Source organism: Gobio gobio (genome assembly GCF_949357685.1).
Source record: "Gobio gobio genome assembly, chromosome: 20".
NCBI classification, from domain to species: Eukaryota; Metazoa; Chordata; class Actinopteri; order Cypriniformes; family Gobionidae; genus Gobio; species Gobio gobio.
In genome coordinates, this window is record NC_137113.1 from 10,451,633 (window position 1) to 10,468,556 (window position 16,924).

The following is a 16,924-nucleotide window of genomic DNA, read 5'->3' on the forward strand; positions in this document are numbered from 1 at the left end:
AGTGTAAAAGATAGATTACACGTACAAAAACAGCCTTTGTGCTATATAAACTTTGCATAAGGTTCTGGAAGTTTATAATGTAATTATTCCTGACAGAAAACTTAGTGTTTCGTCATTGACTTCACATTTCAGCAAGCTTAAAAGATTTCCTTTGATTTGAAATCTGAGGATGTGATTTGCTGTTAGCCTGCAGGTAGATGAACCTGACCCAATTCTATCTGCATAGTATGTCGTGTGTCTCTCTGTCAGTTTTTCACTTTGCTTAAATCCTCTTTTTATTTATTTTTTGCTGATTTCCTGCCCTCAGGCTTTATGTTAGCAAACTACTCACATTTCCTGGGTTGCTCTGCCAGTCTTGGAGGAAAATATCTCTCTAAAGTTGAATGATGGAGAAAAAAATCTGATTTTATGATGATATTTTTCAGTTGCAATCTTTGACTATGACCACAATGTTTGGGCTAAATTCGAAATTTATGAATGGGCTCCCTTTTAATTCATTCGTTTTATTGTTGAGGTAGTAATGAGGAATTTTATTTGATATATATATATATATATATATATATATATATATATATATATATATATATATATATATATATATATATATATATATATATATAGATCAGGAATAACATTGTGACCACCATGCTAATATTGTGTTAGTCCCACTTTTGCTTCCAAAACAGCCCTGACCCATTGAGGCATGAACTCCACTAGACCCCTGACATCTTTCTATCAGTACCAGCATTACCAGTACCACTTTTGATAGATACTGACCACTGCAGGCCGGCAACACCCCACAAGAGCTGCAGTTTTGGAGATGCTCTGACCCAGTCGTCTAGCCATCACAATTTGGCCCTTGTCAAACTCACTCAAATCCTTACTCTTGCCCATTTTTCCTGCTTCTAACACAATTAGAGGACAAAATGTTCACTTGCTGCCTAATATACCCCACCCACTAACAGGTGCCGTGATGAAGAGATAATCAGTGTTATTCACAGTCAGTGGTCATAATGATATGCCTGATCGGTGTGTGTATAATTATATATATATATATATATATATATATATATATATATATATATATATATATATATATATATATATATATATATATATATATATATATATATATATAATATAATATAATTGATTATTATATTTTAGTTTTTTGTTGTTATATGAATTTATTCGGTCTTTAATTCTACTTTCAAATCTGCACCTTATTTGCAATCTTACAAATTCACATTTGAATGAATTAATTCTCAATTCAGTGGGTTCGTTACGCACATCAATTAATTCCCGGAGTTCCTGGTTTGCTTCTTATTTATTAAATAAACTGGCAATTAGTTGATGAAACCGAAAATTCACAAAACTCACTTTAAAGTGAACGAAATTCACTTTAAAGAAAGCCTTTCTATAAAACAAACGTTTCTATACAACACGTTTTAACGACATAACATCTTTTTATTACCAGAAAATGATGTTGTCAAAACGACATAACATCTCGTTATTACGACATAATTGAGTGGAAAAAATAATATGTATGCGGCAGCAATGCGTCACCGTACTGAACAGTGCTTACCTCAATCTAAAGTGAACTGCATTTTAATGCAGTCAAAGCAGTAAAATTAATAATTATATCAATGCTGTACAGTGTCATTAATCATATGCAAGTCTGAGGGAGCATTGCACCGAAGTTGTCGAAACTTTGAAAGGTTTTGTTTTTCCCAATCTGCATATCTCGAGTGCACTGTAAATCAGAAAGAGAGCTTAATTATCAGACCGCTTCATTGTCGCATGTCTGCACATTCAGAAATGAATGGAAAGAAAGATAATAGGGGAAGAAAAAGAAAAAAGGAGATTTTCAAAAGAGCTAAAATTCAACAATCACTCCAGTAATAACTAGAAGTGGGAAAGTTAGGTGATACTAATTAAAAATAGAATTAGCATAACAATAGCAATCAATTACACAAAAAAGATTCATGTGCAGATTGGGTCCAAGACGTCTTGGAAGAAACCTCACGAATATTAATGCTGAATTATTGAGAACATCTCGCTCTCCCTCTCTCTCTCTCTCTCTCTCTCTCTCTCTCTCTCTCTCTCTCTCTCTCTCTCTCTCTCCAGGAAACATAAAACACAAACCAGACTAACTGGTCTTCCCAGACTGTCATTATGCTCTCAGGAGAAACATTTGCTCTTATTTTTTCACACACATGACAAGTTGAAGTCGTTCAGCATAAACTGACAAGCACAAAAAAAAAGGGATAAAGGTGAGAAATATGTATTTACATGCAAATTCTTGCCAAATCAGAAAACGCAGCATGGGAGAAATAGAAAGCAGAGGTTCAGTGCATACTAAGATGCCTGTTACCTGTTAGATGTGTATTCACACATACACACTTGCACACGTTTGTTTCACTATAGTGAGGGCATTGCATAGACTTCCATTGATTTTATATCAGGTTAATGATATTTACCCCTACCCCTAAACATAACCCTCACAGAAAAATGTGTGGAACATTTGGTCGATGTGTAAGCCTAGGTTGTCATAATATTTCTCTATATAATATTTCACTCTATATACTTTAAGTAAGGACATTTTGCCCTCACAAGCCACACCCCCACACATACACACCAACACACACTCGTTGGGTTTCATAGACATAATGATTTTTATACCGTACAAACACAACCCTCACAGAAACGTTCTGCATTTTTTGCATTTTCAACACACGTATAATATAATTTATAAGCATGTTTGCGAGTAGTATATATAAAAAACAACATATACAAATAATTTTGACCTTTTGAATATTTTTTGGGGTATTTTAAAAGTTTTTTTGAATATTAAATATTGTGTAGGCAGTTTATAGTATTTAATTTAATTTAATTTCTTAGAATTTCTTTTTTCATTTTATTTTTTAAAAACTAATTTAGGATAATAATGGATTACAAGATGGTTTTCACTTTTGCTTAATAAATATAACTTTGAATTTGCTTAATAAAAATAACCTAATAACCATAATCTCAAACCAAAAGGTCATTTTATTACACAGCAGGAGTTGTTTTTTTTTCTTTTGCCTATAGTGAATATTCACTTTACTGAAATAATAATGTAACTTATTGTTTAAATAAACAACTCCTTGCATATTATGTGTCACACTGTAAGATCTCAGTTGTGATTAATGTCAGACTGTGTGATAGTCAAGGTGCGCTAAAAACGGACGCACGCAAGAAAACTCGTCTATTGTTTTATTTCATCAATCAATGACGCGTTTGGTGACAGTGAACTGCATTACACGCGGGATTGAAATGGTGGCTACAAAGAACTCTCTAACGCTCATTTTGGTTTGTTAGGAGAAGTCACACAATTCACACCTGAGGTAAAATTTGTTCGCAGCGGTCATTAATCGGCTGTCGGAGAACATGTCAAACTAACGATCAAAGACTTCAGATTTTAGCCTAGGATCAGAGGAATCTTTTAGGATTTGCAAAAATATGTCTCAGACGACCAAGTCGTGGCCAGCAACATTGCACAGTGTGCACCCGGCTTTAGTCATTTGATTGTGATTCCACCAGACAAGATAATGCTAATTTTGGAAGCTCGCTTAAGTATAAATACGTTATATTTCGACAAATGGAAAGTTACAGTGCAAATGGTTTCAAACATATCTGCTTAACATTTTATTTGGAAATTCTGCTGTTATACAGAAAGGCTTAGACCTTAATTATGCTGTTTTCTGGATATCTAGAGTAAGGATAAGCACTGGATTTTATGTGTTACTGTCACAGTTAACAGGTGCTGAGAGAGCAACAGTAGAATACTTGCCTTCTCTCACAATAGGGACAATAAGAGGACTGTTCTACCGCCTGCGGATTCAATAGGGTTCTAATATACTGGAGGAATAAATAAAGAGTCTATTATCATTCGGGGACCCTCGTATAAGCGAAGAATCAACCTGTCAAAATTCCTTCTTCAGCAGCCTTTTTAGTGGTTACAAAACTAGTAATTATTAAAGCTGTAATTCAGCAGAGAAGATAAAGAGAAGCTGTGTTTGCATGATATTTATAGTGTTTTCAAAGCCCTGACCATATCTCATTGATCTGTTAGTGTGCTTTTTGTAATGATATGCGTGGTTGATAAGCTCAGCTCCACACATTATGTGTGTTCAAGTGTGTGCATGATCACATGGTTCACTACAGGGTGTCTGACCAGTAATTAAATGCATGTTTGGTTTGCAAAGGAAGTGTCAGCTCGATGACTGGATATTTCTTACACACCGGGATACTGAAACCCCTTGAGTTCCTGCACACTCACAGCATGCTAATACAGTCAGACCGGGGCCTAAACACTCAGCCAATTCAGTTAAATAAATACATTCCCCAGCGTGTTACGACTGAAAGGAGTCTGAGGAAACGAGCACTAGAGTCATTTACTCCAAACCCACATGTGTGTGTATGTGTTTATGGATGTGAAAAAGCAGACATCTGTGCGAGAGGATAAATATACGATTGTGTGTGTGTGTGGTTATAGATCCATTGTGTGTGACCAAAACCGTACATCATGTGGATTTGAGTTTTTTTTTTTTATCACAGTATGTATGTGCGTGTAATTTGTTCATGTTTTTGAATTAAGTTTCTTTTGCTCACCAAGGCTGTATTTATTTGATCAAAAATCAATAAGAGAAAAGCAAAACAAAAAACAAACAAACAGTAATTTGAAAAAAAACTTTTTTCTATTTTTCTCACTCCCAAGGCGTCAAAATTCGAAGCATGGTCAAGCTCCTTTCGCGTCACAATTAAGACGCTAAAAGCACCCCTAGGCGTCATTTTTCGACGCGCAGGGTGCTTTTTTGATTTCGATGAGAAACCTTTGCCGTCATAAACAGACGCGTTGGGCATGGGACCATTAACGTCATGATGAAATTATATATTGGGTTATGATTTTGCCATTATGACATGTTGGGGTGTGATTCTCAATTTAATCAGCCAGCATAATTTTATTTACATTTATTTGCACTATTTAGACACGTTTGAACATGTAACCCAACCCCATCCCATCCCTAAACCTACCCATTTGTGTATTATATGATATAAAACACAGGATATAACAGGCAGATACGACTGCATGCACAATCTATTCAAAAAGTACAAATATTCCAAGTGTTGCGAGGCCAAACAATTGATTTGTGTGAAGAAAATCCCCAAAAGCGATCAACGTCTCCATCCGCCGAAGATCATGCACACATTAAATAAAAAAAATTCCGCCCGAAGGAACATTACGTCAGCTTTGATTTTAATGTTTGTAAATGTAATGATTTTGATGTGTTTTTTGTGTCATGCTCAAGAGTCCTTGTATTTCACTGAGTGCACAAGAGTGCATTCACTGAGCGCCTGGATGGATCATCATTTCAGCGATTAAAACATTAAGATCAACTCTTTTCTGTACATGAAGATATTGTATGACTTCAGAAGACTTGGAATGAAACATGAGTTAATACTTTTATACTGTTTGGGTCTGTTTTTGCAATAAATAATTCCTGTGACTGTACTTTCATTTGTACGTGTTTTATATGGTTTAGAAGTGGGTAGGTTTAGGGTAGGAGTGGGGTTAGTTGTTTCAAAATATAAAAGTAGTCTATAAAATCATGTCTGTCTGCTTTTACAAATGCAAAGAATTAAACGCATCTTGATCTGACGCATTGGGCAAACAACTGAAATCTATGGAGTACTCTGCGCGTCGATATAGTGACGCCTAGGGGTGCCTTTAGCGTCTTCATTGAGACGTGAAGGGCACTTGACCATGCTTCAGATTTTGACGCCTTGGGAGTGAGAATTGGTTGCCTATTTAATGTATTTTAAATTCCTGGAATTTCCTGGGGTGGCAAAGCTGCCAAAAATGGTGCACAATTTTATTATTATTATCAATGTTGAAAACAATGATTTTGCGGCTTAATTTTTTTTTATTTATTTTTTTGTGGAACTGACATTTCAGGTTTTTTTCTGGATTCTTTGATGGAATTAAAAGTTCCTAAAAAACAGCATTTATTTGAAATATAAATATTTTGTAACATTATAAATGTCTTTACTGTTCCTTTTGATCAGTTTGCACTCATGCTACAACAAAGTATTTTTTTTAATCTTTCTTACCCCAAACATTTGAGAGTTTAATCAGTTTCCAGAAAGATATTATGCAGCACATCTGTTTTCAATGGTATTAAGAATAAGAAATAAAGAAAAAAAAACATAATAAACAGTAATACAAATAAATTCAAATAATAAAAATAAACAAGAATAACAATAAGAATAAGATATATGTTTCTTGAGCAGCAAATCAGCATATTAGAATGATTTCTGAAGGATCATGTGACACTGAAAGACTGGAGTAATGATGCTGAAAATCACAGGAATAAGTTACATTTGAAAAAAATATTAAAATGGAATACAGTTAAAATATCAGTTTTTTTCTGTATTTTTCAATTAAATAATGCTGCCTTGGTTAGCATAAGAGATTTCTTTCAAAAACATAAATCATTTGTAAATATGGTACTGTAAATATCATCAGTCACTTTAAATGGCTGTACTGGCTTAAGAATATTCGTAAATGGGTGTGTTGAGTTCAGGATATGTGTCAAGTTTGTAGTGTTGATAAAAATAAGAGAACGGAAGTAGGTCTGCGTATTTGTTTTCATTTTTGGTGCTTTGGGTGCAAACTGTGAAAACGGTCTCACACTCCTGTAGTTTGTCATACAGTGCGCTGTTTGATTATGTTACAGAGAGAAAGCACATTTTTTAAGCTTTGTTCTTTTGTCATGAGTTGGAAAACCGACTTTTGTGTGTGTGTGTGTGTGTGTGTGTGTGTGTGTGTGTGTGTGTGTGTGTGTGTGTGTGTGTGTGTGTGTGTGTGTGTGTGTGTGTGTGTGTGTGTGTGTGTGTGTGTGTTTTATAAAACAAACACACCAGCCCCAACAGATGGAGACAGTCTCAGGTGGATAAACATCTGATCTAATCACAAGCAATTAAGGAATACTACATTGTACTTCCACATCAAAACTGCAGCAACACACTCACATAATAACTAGAACAAAAGAAAAGTGGAAAAGCTGAGTATAAACAGACAATCAAAGTCCATCAGGCTCAAAGGACAAATACAATCTGACAGTAGCGTTTCAAAACTTCTGGATGTGCTGTGAAAAGAAGACAATATTTTTGTTCTGTTTTCAGAATATTATCATACTCAGTGTTAGGGAAAGTTCATTTTAAAAGTAATGCGTTACAATGCGTTACTCCCTAAAAAAGTCACCAATTGCATTAGTTACTTTTTATGGAAAGTAATGTGTTATGTTAATTTTGAGTTTTTTCCTCACCTGGGCTGGGCTAGTTTGTTTTTTTACAACAAAAATATTCTGTGTTTGGTAAATGTAAAGGCCCATTCACACCAAGGCTGCGTCCAAAACCTGGAACATGCTGCCTACGGAGGACACATTTCAAAGTAGGAAGGCATCAAGGCACGTCCAAATCTAATATTAGCTTCACCCCCTGTCTTCTGAGATACCTTCATCTGATCGATTTTTGAAGGCAGCATATTTGTATCCTTCGCTGCCTTTGATATCCCACAATCCAGTGCGTTCCATTTTGTGACAGTTGAGATGGCGTCCGAAAGACCAACATTTTCACTTCTGATGTCACTTCTAGTGATAAATTACTAATGAAATATTTGTTTAGTTCTCACCACAGCCGTCTCTATTTTGCTGTAGATCATTAAACTATTACACTGCCTTAGAAGTCTGTCTGAAATTAGTTTCGTGAGGTGCCTTCATGTACAAATGCTGCCTTACAAGTCATTGTCTGATAAGGCATCAAGGCAACGAATCAGCTGCCTAGATTTTCGGACGCAGCACTTGTCTGAAATCACCCACTTATACCACTATTTGAGGGAACAGCCATTTGTAGTGGTGTCCGAAACCATAGTGGACGTTATCGAGTGCACTCATTCAATCCCACAATGCACCGCAATAACGTGTGTACAACCGATGTATGCTCAACGGCTAGAGAATACCCACAATGCACTGTGAGAGTCGTGTGCCGAATGAATTCCCGTGTCTGACCAGAAGAAGGCGCCATCACTGAAACACCATCAATTTTCCAAACCGCTGGTCCAATGTGGCTACAGTGTAATATCATGCAGGTATACATTCCTTTTTAACTGATTATAAAAAAAATGTAATGTGAAATTTTTTTATAACTCATTCGTTTACGACTCATTCGTTTACAACTTTAAGGCTTATAAAGCCTTAAAGTTCTGCATAGTTAAGGGTGTGGCCACAGGTGGATAGCCATTTATCTGCTGTCTGTTAGTCATTGCGTCATCTCAGCTCCGCCCATGTCCTGCCTTTTTTCCCATTTATTGCCAAGATGGCAACGGCCAGCTCATTCCTACTTTACGCTTCAAAACTGCTCTTCAGAATCCTATGGGTGACGTCACGGACACTACGTCCATATTTTTTTACAGTCTATGGGTTTGCTACAGATATTTTCCACCACCTAGACCGCAATGGAATATTTCTTCAAGTGCCTCCATACTCTTTTAAACAGGAAATATCAGAATATTTACAGCTGTTCTATTCGGATGGGATTAGTATTACCTGAGGTAATTTTTCTGGACTTTTTTACAGAAATGTAAAAGTCACCTTAATCTTTACTGACATTGTCCGTAATGATTACTGAGATTGCACATTCGGAAGGGAATACAATCACTGAGATACTCTGGTAAGAATTACTTTACCCAACCTCTCCATGTAAAATGAATCCTGTCCGAATAGGGCTTAATTTAAGGAATAGTGAATGAAGGTATTGGGGGAGATTTCAGAAACAGCCAAAGTACAAGCCTATTATTTTCTGAAAGTTCATGTGACACTAAAGACTGGAGTAATGGATGCTGAAATTTCAGCTTTGCCATCAAAGGAATGAATTGCATTGTAAAATGTATTAAAATAGAAAACAGTTAATTTAAATTTTAATAATATTGAAATTCAAATTTGCAATCTTACCGACCCCAAACTTCTGGACATAGTGAACAAATGTAGATGATATTCTGTGCAGCTTCTACAACAACATTTCTAATTGTTATACTGATGTTTGTAAGAACATGGGACAAATCAGCCTGTTTGTTGTGATGTTTATCATTTTAATCATGTGCAATGCATAAAAAGTAATTCCAGCTTTCAATTAATTAACCGATGCAAGATTGCCAAACTTTAAGGCTTCTATACAAGACAGATGAACATGTCTTTTTTCCTGGGCTATAGATGAATTAGGCCTGAAATGGGGATCATAGTTCAAAATATTAATAAGCTATATGAATAAGTTGAAGGAAAAAAGTGTTAAAAAGCAATTTCAACTTTCAAGTCAGCAATATCGGCTCACTCTGAATTCATCTGGCCTCAATGCAAGGAGCGAGCGATACTGCTAGGAACATTAGTGGTTTTTTGAACTACGTGTTCAGTGCAATTCAAGCAGAAATCTCATTATTATAAAAGTTGGATTAGAATACGTGTATTATATTGGCAGTGCAGATAAATGACATCATTATTCTCCTTTTCCCTAAACCTATCTTTGCCAGCGCATTCGTCATCTGTGGCATACAGGATGGGCTGCTGCATTGCTAGCGTTTCACATGCATAATTTGGGGCAGAGTTATCCGTACAAATGACTTCACATCTGCAGAATTAGTTTGGCATCAGGTTTTTGATGGTGTGAGCTTTGGGAGGGGTGAGATTACTGCAGTATGATTGTGTTTGAGGTGTTGGATTATTGTGCTGCTCAGGTTCCTGCATGAAATCGACAGTATTTCATGCCCATTTTGGATCATGGTTCTTCAAATGTAATCACGAGTTAGGATTAGGTAACCTTTAAAATGGATTCACCGTAATACTGAATTCACAGTGTTTATGAAGGATTTCAAAGTGCACAATGCTGCATACAGACATGAAGAGGCTGTCTTGTTCCAGGCAATTGAATAACATGTTTTATATAAATGCAGTGTGTGTTTGGTATATTTCTCAGAATATAAATGGACACACAATTTCCAGCTTAGTCCAATCATGCAAATGCCTTTCAAATTAAAGGACTCTCCAGCCTGAGAATTGCACGTTTCGCCACCTTGGAATTATAAGGTTCTATCTGCATTCTGACTGGTTTGGAGATATTGAGCTTTAAAGTTTTTTTGCATTCCATTTGATTGTGTAGAAAGAACCTTTTTATTTTCTAAATAAAAAGTTCCAAAAAACTTAAACACTTAAAAAACAACATCACATAATGTAAAGAAGTTGTCACAGAATAAGAATATGTGAATAACTCAATTTTGACAAAAATGTCAGATAGAACCTTATAATTCCAAGGGGACGGTTTGTTATTGGTCAAGCCAAAACTCAAAAGGTGTGACCCCTGTGGAATTCAAAAGCCAACGCATCAGTAGTAGTACTGGCTGACTGGCATTCCATTCCTATTTGCGTGAGATCTCACCCGGCGTCGCCGGCACAGCCACACACACATCAAGCCATGTGGACCTTCTTCAACCATAACAGTCTCTGCAAGTTCACCGTCGCTTCTTCTCTCAACACGGAAGGAATCGATTGCAACTGCAACACCATCGGACCGAACTATCAAGACTTTCTCCTGCGACTGTATATGCGGACGCTCTTCAACAACTCAGGCAAATGCAAGCAACGTATGATATACAAAATAGCTGTTTAGTTAGTAAAAGCTGTAAACCCCCTTTGTTCAAACAAAGGAGCTTGTAGTCATAACTGATGGTTTTTCCAGGTGTTAGACTCTTTTCTACATTCCTCTGTTCTGATCCAGTTTTTCAGTCACTTTCACTTTCCGTTATACCCATGTATGTGTGCTTGTGTGTATGTTTAGATTAGTTATGTGTTTGTGTTTTACTTAAATAAATGTTGTGCACATTCGTGCGAGTTGATTCAGGTCTGCTTATAAATAAATTGTTACTTTAGCAAATTGATCATACCTATGAGCTAGTTATTTTTCTGTGGCCATGGAAAATTTCCTTTCCGAAGAGTTGATAGACAATCAGTACTGTGTTCGCTGGATGAACAGATTAATTGATTGTACTATTAATTCAGTTACATTAAGTCATTTTATTTATAAATATTATTAATATTTCCCCTTTGAGCTATTTTGTTGCATATTCCACAGGTGGCAACCTATCACAGTACCACGCTTGAATTCACTGAGCTCCTGAGAGCATCCTATTCTTTCACAAATGTTTGTAGAAGCAGTCTGCATGGCTAGGTGCTTGATTTTATACACCTGTGGCTATGTGGCTATGGAAGTGAATGGAACACCTGAATTCAATTATTTAGAGGGGTGTCCCACTACTTTTGGCAATATAGTGTATATATGTGTGTGTTTGTGTGTTTATGTACGTATATATGATTATTCACATATACTGTATATAGAATTTGTATATTTGGGATGGTTTTATTTATTAATTGAAATAAGATACAAAAAAATACAATAAGGTTTATTTATTTATTATTTTGATCACCAAACACTGCAAAATTGTTTAGCTAGAAGATATATACTAAGTCTGTGCTGAGTTTGGTGGATGTTTCTTTGAAAGCTCTTGAAGTTACATTTTAAAAAGTCTCTTTAGAAAACATTCACCCAAGTTTGGTTTTGTGAAACCAACGTAATCAATACAACAATAACTTCAAATCCACTGTTCTTGCATTGTTTCTACGCCGTGCCGCATTCCCTGACATGTTTGAGCCCAAGCAGGGTGTTTAGTGTTGCATCGCCACGGCTTTAGCGTTCATCACACTATGGGGCTGCAAACAGTCTTATCAGGTGCACATTTCCAATCATGCTCAAGTCTCATTACATGCACACAGTAAAGCTGACCTCTCTTTTAACCATGCTATGTCGTGAGACACACACAGGTAAAAATTGGCCTGTTTAAGATAAGCTCTCCTGCACAAAATCCATTATTATCTGCTACTAGTTGCTGTCAGCCTGCAAGGTCAACCCTAGATGAGGAATTCAGAAGAGGCTCAATCTGGCTTGAAACACATTTGGTGCAGAAGAAGCACTTCTGATCCCAGCAAGGTCAAGTATTACTTGAGTGATCAAGCGCACTGTTGCATTCTGGGTACCAGAGTAAGCATTCTGGAATTATCTCTCCTGAATCCATGTAATTGTATTCAGTGACTCGGGGGCAACAAACAATTGTTTATCACCAGTTATGGAGAATACACAATGTATACAAACTGAAATGCAAATGTATGTTAAATAATACAATTACACTTTATGTATTTAATCTCACTTTACTAAACAATGTCTTTGCTGCTGACCTTCGTTGATCCTATTCAACCATACTAATAAGCAAAAATTACTTTAGATAAACATCGCTTATAAACACGTTTAATTTTTTTGTATTTTTTTATAACGCAAGTAAGAGTGTTGAACTTTCTTTTGCAATCAAGGAGTGCGTTTCCCGTACAACGATGTTCTAGAAGACTAGAAGACTAATTCTCATTTTATTTCTTTATTTCCAGATTCAATCATAGACTCGTTCTTACATTTTAGAGAACGTACACACATGCACACTCTTCAAAAATGGCGCTTAAATCTCTTGACAAACTAAAAGTGACATTAATATATTCTAAATAAAATATATAGATTACTGAATGTCAGCTTGCTTATTTAGCTCAAGATAAGGATTTATTAAATCCACATGTCATGCAAACAAAAAAACTATGCTTGACCACAGGTCAAGAGCTGAAGCTCTATCCACACAAATTTGCGATGCTGTTTGCGAATGTTCGTTGGAACTATGGTTTTGGGGATCACAGGCTTGTTTAACTATGCTGATTATGACAGAACCTTACAACCGTAGTTGGCTAATGATGCTTTTGGGAAACGCACCCCAGAGTACAGCTGAAGGTTTTTTTGTTTGTTTGTTTGTTTTTTAACTGCACCTTTCGTTCAGTCTTTACAAGGAACACATCCATATAGTGCATGGTGTGCTTAACCATAAATAAACCCAGTTAAGTGATCCATGGCAGTGGCACTCAAACCCTTTATTAATGCTTTAGACATGCTTGCTGAAGAGAGTGAATGGATAATTGCAGTGTGTCTTGCTGGGTCTATGTACATGGTAACCTTGATTAGTGTACAGGTCACTGGAGAGATTCTGTCTGGTCATTTGATGCTGATTACTGGAGAGAACAGCATGTGATTGCATTATGGAGCGCAGTGCTCTCGCTCCAGCTAGTGTGTATTTATGGAGTGTGTTATAGACATTTTAAAGGGTCCTTTTTAACCATTTAACTTATGAACAATTTTAAATGGCTAGATTAAATTGAAGGGATGGATGATCTTGGATATCATTGTAAATTGTGCATAAAGCTTATTCTCTTTCATTTCAAAGTCAACATGAAACAACGTTCCTAACCCATTTTACTTCTCTAATGTGACATTTCTGAGCGAAATCAAATATTCAATGAGGGGGAAAAAAGTAGGGCAGTACTAGATTTTATCCAGTGGGAATTGATTGGATTGTGAAAAGTGGTGTTTCATACCAGATTGAGTCAAAAACAGTACAGACGCAATTTTTGATGAGGTTTTTAGAGCGTGACATGGTGGCTTAAGGTCAAGTTCAACCAGAACATCATCTTAACCAATTCCAGAAGTTGAATCCATTGCTATTTTATACTGGTGAGTGACTTGCATGTTTTACATGTTAAAAATTACACGTTTAATTTAATATTACATGGCAGTTCTTTGTAAAGAGTTTTCTAGCAATTTCTGAGTGAAAGTTGTTTCTAAAAGTAAATCCTATATAATTTAGTTTCAGTATATTATATTAATGTTAACCAGCATTAAGTTAATTAAGAAAGGCATCATTACGTAAAACAGTAGACTTAGCACAATTTCTGGCCTAGGTGTTGTTGAAAAGGAAAGTAACATTATTGCATATTTAAAAAGTTAGTCTTCATGATAATTGTTCTCTTTCGAATAATGCCGAGTTCACACTAGCTCCGATTTTGACTCTCCGACAAATGCCTGAAATCATAGGCAAATTGGTGCTCATGCACGTGAGTAACAATCACACAGTTTGAATTATCACGCGATCAGAGATAATCGCAGATGAGTCGCAGACACCCGTGAGATATTTGGCATGCTAAATATCTGGACCTGTTGGCGATTCAAAATCCTGCTGTGTGAAAAGAGTTCTGACTGAAAATGACATTGGCGATGACCTATAGCCAATGAGAGAGCAAGATAAAGGGCAGCAGGAAGTTCGGGAAGGAGTTATGGACCAGAGTATCAGCATTTTAATAGATGTATTTACAATTATATCAAACTGAAATAAAGCACAAACATTTGCTTGACCAACTGCAACAGCAGCACATTGCAACATCCAAAATCCACAATCCTTGCTCCCGGTGTCTCCCAAACCATTTAATCCGCCTTAATCTTTTTTTCCTTTTCACTGCAAATCAGCGCACAGACAATTTGGATCGCAAGCTTCCTGTAGTCTATATTTTTAATAACAATTCAAGTCTTGCGCGAGAACTCCGGTCTGACACAGGCGTGATCTTGCGTTGTTTCCTGGTCACTTCTCGCGTGTGTTTGGTTGTGAAACGTAGTTTGTGAACGGGACAGAGCAGTCTGCGATTCTTTCTCTTGTACAGTCATGCAATGTGAAACACCCTGTCGCCGATCCATTGTGCAGTGTGAACACAGCAGCAACTGAATGCTACCCCAGATAGTCATGCAGTGTGAAAAGAACTGTGATCCGACAGGTTTGAACATTTTGCAGTCTGAACTCAGCATAATGTGCACTGATTAATTTATGCACAATAAGACTATAAGTGTGTATTAAAAAATGAATAGGCTCAATTGGTGATTTCACATTCATGTTGAAGTTGTATCAAGCTGTGTACATCCATCAATGCTTATCTGTAAAAATGTATTCTCTCTCTTTTTTTTGCATTTTAAATTGGTAAATCACCCCTTTTGACTTCCATGTAGAGATCCATGTCATTTTAAGTTATGTTGAAAAGATTTGAGAGCTAATGATAGGTTGTCTCAGGCAGATAAGATTGCAGTCATTTCTGGGAATTAATATGAGATGGTGATGGGGAGAGATGAGGTGGACGTGGTTGTCAATAACATGATGGAAGTGAGTAAGTGTCGACCTGTCAGCCAGAAAGAGCTCACGTAAACAAGCTTTAAAATGGATGGTCTTTCTACAAAATGCATTATAGTATTCAAATGAGAGACCTTTCTGAGGTAAGTATTTTCTGAAGTTTTTCTAAAGGAAATTGTGCTGAAAACTTGTATGCTGACAACCTCAATTTTGGCCTGTTAATCGTACAAGGCTGTTGCATGTCTTTAGAAGACGTTCAATATAGCAGAAAAGTTGAATTAATTTTTATGGCTATTTAGAGGTGTTTGTTTTCTCTCGTGATTAAAATATTTGGCCACTATTACAGTTTTTGCATTAATAAGAGCACATTCATTAAAAAAAGGACACCCTTTTGAATTCTATGGTTTTACATATCAAGACATAATAATAAAAAATAATCTGGTCATCAGACGGTCTTAAAATGAGGTAAATACAACCACAAATGAACAACAGCACATGACATATTACATTGTGTCATGGTTTATTCAACAAAAATAATAGCAAAATGGAGAAGCCATGGGTGACATACTAAGTACACCCTTTGATTCAGTTGCTTGTGCAGCAATAACTTAAAGTAATCATTTTCTGTATGACTTTATCAATCTCTCACATCATTTTGGAGAAATTTTGGCCCGCTCTTCTTTACAATGTTGCTTTAGTTCATTGAGGTATTTGAGGCAGGCATTTGTTTTTACACAGCTCTCTTAAGGTCCCGCCACAACATTTCAATCGGGTTGAGGTCTGGTCTTTGACGGGTCAGTGCAACACCTTGATTTGTTTCTTTTTTAGCCATTCTATTGTAGAGTTGCTGGTGTTCTTGGGATCATTGTCCAGTAGCTTGACCCAATTTTGGCCAAGCTTTAGCTGTTGGATAGATGGCCTCACATTTGACTCTACAATACTTTGGTATACAGAGGAGTTGATGGTGGACTCAATGACTGTGTGGTGCCCAGGTCCTGTGGCTGCATAACAAGCCCAAATCCTCACTCCTCCAACACCGTGCTTGACCGTTGAATGAGGTGTTTGTGCTGATATGCTGTGTTTAGTTTTCGCCAAATATGGTGCTGTGCATTATGGCCAAACATTTCCACTTTGGTCTTGTCTGTCCAAAGGACATTGTTCCAGAAGTTATTTTTCAGTCTTTTCTAAACGTACTGTCATAAACTTTAACATTTAACATGTTAACTGAGGCTTGTAGAGTCTGAGGTGTAGTTCTTAGGTTGTTTTTCCAATTTCTCTGAGCATTGCACAGTCTGACCTTGTGGTGAATTTGCTGGGATGTCCACTCCTGGGAAGATTGGCAACTGTCTTGAATGTTTTCCACTTGTGAATAATCTTCCTCGCTGTAGAATGATGTACTTTAAATTGTTTGGAAATGTTGTTTATGCTGATATGCTGTGATTAGTTTTTGCCAAACGTGGCACTGTGCATTATGGCCAAACATCTCCACTTTGGTCTTGTCTTCAGGAACTTTACATTTAACATGTTAACTGAGGTCTGGAGTCTGAAGTGTAGTTCTTGTTTTTTTTTTGTTGTTGTTTGTTTTTTTGTACAATTTCTCTGAGCATTGCACAGTCTGACCTTGGGGTGAATTTGCTGGGATGTCTACTCCTGGGAAGATTGGCAACTGTCTTGAATGTTTTCCACTTGTGAATCATCTTCCTCACTGTAGAATGATGGACTTCAATTTGTTTGGAAATGGCC

The 16,924-nt window shown here is 36.5% G+C and overlaps 1 protein-coding gene across 1 annotated transcript in view; it reads right to left on the bottom strand.

Moving 5' to 3' along the window:
* The window catches only part of cdh12b (cadherin 12b), a 235,316-nt gene that overhangs the window by 99,893 nt on the left and 118,499 nt on the right, over positions 1 to 16,924 (bottom strand). The window lies entirely within an intron of this gene.